At 34.0% G+C, this 7,292-nt stretch overlaps 1 long non-coding RNA gene across 2 annotated transcripts in view; it reads left to right on the top strand.

Annotated features, from left to right (window-relative positions):
- The window catches only part of LOC111089651, a 22,910-nt gene continuing 15,618 nt past the window's right edge, over positions 1-7,292 (top strand). Inside the window, exons 1-2 of one of the 2 annotated variants that reach the window (XR_002613868.1) lie at positions 1-20; positions 3,678-3,927. This is a non-coding gene — a long non-coding RNA (uncharacterized LOC111089651). Of the gene's footprint in view, positions 21-2,964; positions 2,993-3,677; positions 3,928-7,292 lie in introns of those variants that run through there. The other variant, XR_002613869.1, reaches the window with a different exon arrangement.

Genomic DNA, 7,292 nt, shown 5'->3' with positions numbered 1-7,292 from the left:
AGAAAATTGTATATTCACAGGTAAATAAGTTTTCCATACTTTTTGTTAGTCAAAAAATTAATAAACCTGTCCTCAAATAGTTTTTGCCATTTCCCAATTGTGTGTGTATGTAAAACAGGTGGTTATATGATCATATCAAGTATTTCACTGAAATATAAATACAGCTGACCTGTGACACAGGTATCAATAGACTGCAGAACATGGAAAAATTACAGAGGGCTCCGACTTCCAGAAAGGCATTATTTTTGATGCAACCATTACCCAAATGATGACTGTTAGAAGACATTCCAAGGTGACCATCTCACAGTTGTACAAGGCATAGTTGTTGGATGGGAAAACCATCAAGAAGGGGGAAACTTTTACGGTGGAAGGGTGATCAACTTTGTTTAGTTGGGTCTGTGAGAGAAAACGGGTGATTCTCTGTATAGTAATTGACCAGTGCCTTCATTCAAGGATAGGTGAAAGGCATTTCTATCCGAACATGAGCAGGAAGCTTCAGAACCTACAGTTTTGACACTCTGGAAACCAACCTTCTATGCTAAAAAATAGACCCTGATTGCACTGAAAGGTGCCTACAGAGTCAGGATTGAATGGTGGACCAATGGAAAAGTTATTTGGTTTGACAAATCTCAGTTAGTGCTACATTATACCAATAGCATGGTGAACTTGTGGCATTGGTTACATTAACACAAGAATCCTTTATATGTCATGTCTACTGTTCAGTCTTCTAACAGTGGTGTTTACACGGCTCTTCTGATGCACTTGAGTCAATATCTTCCTCGTCTTCATGCGTCTCTCAATAATCCACTCTATGTGTTGAAATAAAACTAAGCCTAGTGGCTCTACCAAAATTCATTTGGCATTTACCTTTTCACCATGCAGTGTGAAGAGAAGCAAAGTTTCTGACCACTCGAGGTTGTCTTTCAGGCTATCAAATTTTTTTATTTGAGTCTAGCAGTGGAATAAGTGTGTGGTGGATGCTCAACTGGCATGGATTGGGCCCTCTGCTACTGTGGAGGGACAAGTAACTTCCAAGGAATACTTGAGTATTATATTGAACGAAAGTGCAGTCAGCAGTGCTTCATCTCTACAGCATTACCTCCTCCAGGATGTTAATCCACCATGCTGTATGTGCACACAAATGGCTTGCAGAACATGACACAGAATGTACTGAATGGGATGTACTGAAATGTGGGCTGTGACAGTGTATCCGCTATTATTATTTTTCAAGGAGTTAGAGGTTGGAATGCAGGAAGAATGTAGTAAAATGGACTTCTCTGCCCTACAATATTATAGAATCCATGCTATGGCATTAACAAGCAGTCATGAGAGCATGTGGTTTTTTAGCATATTAAATAAGAGAGATTTCTACTTTTTTGATCAATATGTGTATGTAGTGTATTATAGATAATGTAAGCTTGGCTCATTCTAAGATTTCGACAGGGTTTGTTCAAATATCAACTTTAGAACCAAACGTTATTTCTTCCCCCACCTCTATAGAAAGTTAAACAGTTTGTTAATTATTCAAATGGTTTAGAGACTTCAATTATATTCACTTCTGAAAGATAATTTGCTTAAGTTCATTCACTATATTTTAGGTTCCTTTTAGCCTTACCAATGTATATGCTTTCACATTCACAACTAATTTTGTAAATACCTGTTTTTTTCCACATTATATTCACTTTCTCCTTAGTTTTATTTAATAACTGATTAATCTTATTTATTGGTTTTATATAAAACTATGGGGTTAACACTTTGCTATTTTTTGAAGTATTAAAAACTTTACAAGATAAACTAGGCATACAGATTAAAATTAAAACTTTGTTTCTAGTTTTTCAGATACTTTAACCAAATTATTATTATCAGAAGTTAGTTCCATACATTTCTTAACTGCTCTTTCAATGATATCTGGGTCAAAACCTCTGTCAACTGCTACACATTTCAACAACACTATTTAATTATCTAATTCTTGTTAAGAATACAATCTTATAGCTCTATATACTAAAAATAAAAAGCTGATATTTTTTAGCTTTTTTATGACATGATTGTTAATGTTGTGGCATGATCATAGAGAAAGGTTTATGATAAATTGTAGTCTATTTTTTCCAATTTTTTTTATGTGCCTGAAAAAAGGTAAATTATTATTTTCTTTTATTCCATGAATATTTCTCCGATTGTTATCTTTAGTTTGATCTACTACCAATACTTCCCCATTGAATCATGTGTTGCATTATACTAACATATTAGGCTAATGGTGAAATATATACTTTTTATTTTTGGCATAAATATCTTCAATTGATTTATAACAATGAGACAATTTTTTCTTGCTTCTATATCCTGTTTCAGCTCTTGAAATAATATATGAAACAAGACTGTTTATGTACTGATCATTTCAAAAGCTTATACTTACATAAAACAGAAAAAAAAGTTAGTTTATTTTTTTTAAATGTAATCAAAAGCTCAGCTTTCATAAGCATTTCATCCATCTGTGTACTATAATACTGTTCAATATCTCGAAGAATCCTATCAACATCATTTTTTACACAGTTAATGGCTACACCCTTCCTTCCAAACCATCCAGAATTATTATGTTAAGATTTAATAAAACAAAAATTAACTACAAATAAAAGTGAACATATTTTTTTTAAATATCAAACAGAGATATCTGAAATCAAAACTAAAGTAAATAGTTAAAAAAAGCAATTTTTTTTTGGTTTACTCAATACATTTTATTTAAGACTGATCTATAGCTTCAAGTACACTCAACATGTTCACACTTCTCACCTTCAGCACTGTAGAAAACACGAACGTTACATTGTTTATACCATTTATTCAATCATGGGATATCTTAATTTACATTTTTCTTGCAGAATATCGCACAATCTATATAAATTTTGCCCTGTTAATCCCCCCCATCCTTGTTTAATATATTATTATTTTTCTTAATTTTCATAATTCCAATGAACACTTCACGTTGTCAAGTTTGTTTCTGGTATGTGCCACTATTTGTCATGTCTTGACTATTCATATAGTGTCACTATCAATGCTCAGAAAGTAAAAATAATTATTTTTAGAAAATTGTAAATCTTCACTTCAAAACTTTTAAGAGACAACATTAATGCTTTTAAGCTTTGCTGTTTTCTGTTGGTGAAGTAATTATTTTAAGCAGTAAGAGTGTGTACATAATGAATTATTGATCAGAAGCTTGAAGTTGAGAACAGTTGCTGAACTGTATTTATTTAGACATTTTCAGTTTGTCAAACAATGTTTTCTCTTAATATAAGGTTGACTGCTCTGAGAAACATTTCTGAAATATAAAGTGGTTAAGTATTGTTAGTTTTTGAACAATTCCAATATCAAGCAAGTTTTTTTGTTTTCAACAGTTTGGGTATTACTGAGGGTCAGACATTTATACAGAAGTTTATGATAGGTGCACCTTCAAAAGTTGTTTTCTTATACACTGACCTATGAATAAAGAACATGTATGTATTTTCTTGGAAATTAATAAATTGACAAAAATGCTTGAAGTGAAGGCTGTGATGAGAATATTGTAAAAGATTTGATTTACTGTGGTTATACATGTATACGCTATTCTGAGTCTTCTCTCACTTTTTTTCTCCAGTTAATCATTTATTGAAAATACACTTTGAAGGATATGTCTTGTTTTTTTATTTCAGTGGTAGATCTCACCTGAAGAACCACCAGATTCAAGGTTTATGCTTTCTTCAAAATATATAGTTGTCAGAGGTGTAGACCATGTGACCACCTTTTGCCATTTGCTTTGTGTGTGGATAACTGAAAAGTTTTAATATTTGTACCATAATTTCTGTTGTACAAAACTTGGACAAAAGAAGTGGTTACAATGAGGTACTCCATGCGAGTTATTTCTGTCATGCCTTGTTCATAAAAACTTCTAATTTGTGTCAGGTATGTTATTAGGTTAGATTTCAGTCTTGTCATTGTTTAACGTGATTGAATAGTGTGATTTTATTTTATTTTAAATGTGATGGGTATTTAATTTTGAGGAAGGGATCACAGAATTCTGGAGAATTTACATGCCCTTCCATACTGAGCTGTTCAGTAATATTTGTATTTCACTTTGATCCATGAAGCATTCTATGAGACTTTCAAATGCTTTTATACAATTCCATGTATCACATGCATGTCATATGTCATATTATTGAAAGCATAAGAGAAGTCTTGCGACGATTGATCAAAAAAAGAAATGTATATGCTGTAATGTAAATCAAGAGTTTGTCTTATCTACATAAACAGATGCACCTGTAGCAGATTGGAAGCTATGGGAAAATTTATGTTAATTTCATTAAAGGCAGAAAATATGTTCTATAAAAAGACTGAGAAAGGAAATTGGAGACCATTGGTGGAACTTTGATCAAAAGGAGATGAGGAGAAATTCATGTAAACAGGTTGCCAATTTACCAACCCTCAATCATAACCAATTACTGATTTAGTTCTAGTTTCAAGAATTACGACAATTCGACAAAATTCATCCAATAAAGTGACAGATCTACTTGTGAGTTGGATGTGTACACTAACTGGAGAATCGTAACAATACCCAAAATTATGTATAAAAAGTTATGTTGTTAACCACAAAATCAGTCTTGGCTCGTATCAAGAAGCTGCTGAACCTGCTGATTTTTATCTGACCCAATTGTGCTAAAAAGTAATCTTCAAATGACTAGCCTACATGGCATCCCGTTATAAATTGGGGCAGTCTTCCAGGATTTTTTGAGCAACTAACAGCAGGGGTAAAGGAAAGAGTAGAAGTAAGTCAGTTTAATTCATATAAGTAGTGTAAGTAGACATGGCTACTGCTGACGTAAACACTGCAACAGAAGAGGGTGCACGTCCACAAGTTGATAGAAGGGCTGGCACAAATTTTTAAGTTGTGGCAGATTAACCCACACCAGTAACTGTCAATGGTGCTATTCGTTTAACCATTTTGCCCTAGGCAGGTTAAAGTGCACAAGTCATGACGTTTTTGAGTTATTTTCCAAATTTTATTAAATACCTTTTTTACTAAATATGTCAATGAAATTGGGATCAAAATGTAGTTTATAATTGAAATTTTAATATATATGTTTTAATTTCTTAATTTAAAAGGAAAAATAAAGAAAAATGCTAAATATCAATTTTTCTATGTCACATAACATGTCCAGTTGTCTTATTGCTCATTCTGAAACGGTACTACTTTCTGTTACCCAAAGCTGTCTTGACCTTCATTTGCTCTCTAAGCATTGCTATAATTTTCAACATTTCACCAGTCTTTTATACCCCAATATTTTTTGCTTAATTGCAGCAATATGTGCTGATCATGTGACTACCTTCCACCAACAACCATACTGTGCCACTTATACTCTACCATCTGAGCACAATCCTCACTTTTTCGATTAGCATTTTAGTGTATAGATGTGTGTTTTAACTTATTCTCCATGTGAATACACAATTTTGGTTGTGCTTGATGGCCAATTAATATCAGTTTCAATTTAAAGTTTTGACTTGTGTTTGATTTCCATTGTTTCTACTCGTTTGTCTCTGTTTCTTTTGACTTGTGTTTGATTTCCATTGTTTCTGCTCGTTTGTTTCTGTTTCCCAAATTATACGTTGTTCATGTGAATTCAGGATTTAATATGGTGGATGATAATTTCACCATCATTAGTAGACACTGGTTCCCGCACTAGTCCCCAAGTCTCAGGGTCAACAATGTCTGCTGGGGAGGCACAGGCTTTAGTTCATGGGGAGTTTGTGTCGTATGTTTGGCCGGCAATATTTTTCCTTTCAAGTTACGATTTTTGTGCAGTGGGATACTGCTAATGTGTGGAAAGTTCTTTCTACGGCACTTTCCACCTGTTAATGTGCCTCCTCCTAATCTGCTGGGTTAGGTGTTGTTCTTTTTTCCCAGGAGATCTGTGGTAAGGTTTTCAGTGTGTATTTCTCACTTCTCGTAGATGTATCTATGTTTATTGAGTTTATGTGAGCTCATGTGGATGGGTCTAACTTCCACAATCAATAATTTACATTATTCATATCTTTTATGCTCAGTTTTGGGTAAGTTCGAATTTTATACATCTTTTACTTTTAAAACTTGCATTTGGAGTTTCTTTCTTTCTTTAATTTTGTCTAAAATAAAGATGTTTTTCTCTGTTAATATTATTTATTATTAAGTTCTTTTATTTACTTTACAACTAGTCACATCAAACTGGGGATTGGTTTTGATTCAAACTTTGATTTTGTTAGGTCTATGCTTTTTTATTCTCATGCTATTTAGGGTAGGTTTTATTTTCTTGTCCTTTGTCTTATAGCCTCTTTGAGTGGACTTAAGTTATATATTTAAGGATTGTTTATCTTTTCGGTGCCTGTAGTGGTTTTGTACTTTAGGGGTTACTTATTGTTTTATGTTTCAGGTCGATTTTCATAGATTTACTTGTTTGTAATTTTTATGCATTTTGTAGACTACACATTTCTGAGTACTATCTCTAAATTCTTTAGTTTGTGGCTTTTTGGCCACGCTTTGCGACTGTTCTGTTATTTATACAGGTTCTCTCTAAGGGTTTTTTACTTCCATTTTGCTCCTACTTCCCAGCTTTCAATCCTCCTTGGGATCATACCTTGTCCAGTCATCATGCCGAGTCTGTTCGAGTTCCTTCTACTACACAAAGGAGCTATCGAATGGGTGGTGCCCACTCAGTCAGGAATTTACTCCAGTTTTTCTTTGTCTCAAATGCATGCGTGTTTTAGAGTCCCATTATTGATCTGTCCTGGCTGTATACTTATCTGGAGATGCCTCGCTCCACCATGGAGTCCTACCTTTCATTTCGGTGGGTTTTTCTGCCCCAGTGTCATGTTCTTTTTCTTTGGTTCCTCTAAAAGGGTTTTGTTTCCAGTTCTGAATGCTTCCAGTCTGTCCTCCTTCAGTTCTGTATGTGTTTTGTAAGTGGTACACTTTTTTACACATCGTCTTCACTCACTGGGTCTTCAGACTCACCATTTCTTGGATGACAGGCTTATGCTCACCTCTTCCTGTTTCTGGTCAGTCACTTTCTTCTTTGAGAAGTTTCCCAGGTGGGGTTTCTTTTCAGGATGGAGAAGTCATTTACTACTCATCTGCAGTATGTTATTCATTTGGGTGTTCTCTTCACTTCCTTTCTTGGTCAAGCTCCAAGATATTGAGTGGGCAGTCATGTTTGCTATACCTTCTCTTTCTCTCTCTGCACGTTAGGTTCTCTCTCTTTTGGGGATGTGGGCTTCCTTGAAAGTGTTCATTCCCTTGG

The sequence above is a fragment of the Limulus polyphemus genome, unplaced genomic scaffold (assembly GCF_000517525.1).
Source record: "Limulus polyphemus unplaced genomic scaffold, Limulus_polyphemus-2.1.2 Scaffold6909, whole genome shotgun sequence".
In the NCBI taxonomy this organism is placed as follows: Eukaryota; Metazoa; Arthropoda; class Merostomata; order Xiphosura; family Limulidae; genus Limulus; species Limulus polyphemus.
This window is presented reverse-complemented; position numbering and strand designations above follow the sequence as displayed.